The sequence below is a fragment of the Etheostoma spectabile genome, chromosome 13 (assembly GCF_008692095.1).
Source record: "Etheostoma spectabile isolate EspeVRDwgs_2016 chromosome 13, UIUC_Espe_1.0, whole genome shotgun sequence".
NCBI classification, from domain to species: domain Eukaryota; kingdom Metazoa; phylum Chordata; class Actinopteri; order Perciformes; family Percidae; genus Etheostoma; species Etheostoma spectabile.
Window position 1 is genome coordinate 26,531,454 of NC_045745.1, and position 271 is coordinate 26,531,724.

Genomic DNA, 271 nt, shown 5'->3' on the forward strand with positions numbered 1-271 from the left:
CGGAGCAGGATACCCAGGGCTCGGTCTTAAACCTTAGCCTACAACGTATGTTGCAGTATGTTGCAGCCGCGGTCAGCCCGTCTAGCAGCGGAGCAGGCAGAGAGCAGAGAGGACGACTCGGCAGTTGGCTAACTTATTGCTCGCTCTACCAATATAAGCAGCTCTGTTTTAGGCTACAAAATGTGCATGCAGGCTGATGTTCAACCGAGCCATTTGATTGGGATAAAGCTATAAACAGAAAGACACTCCGCTAGCTGCTAGGCTAATGTGC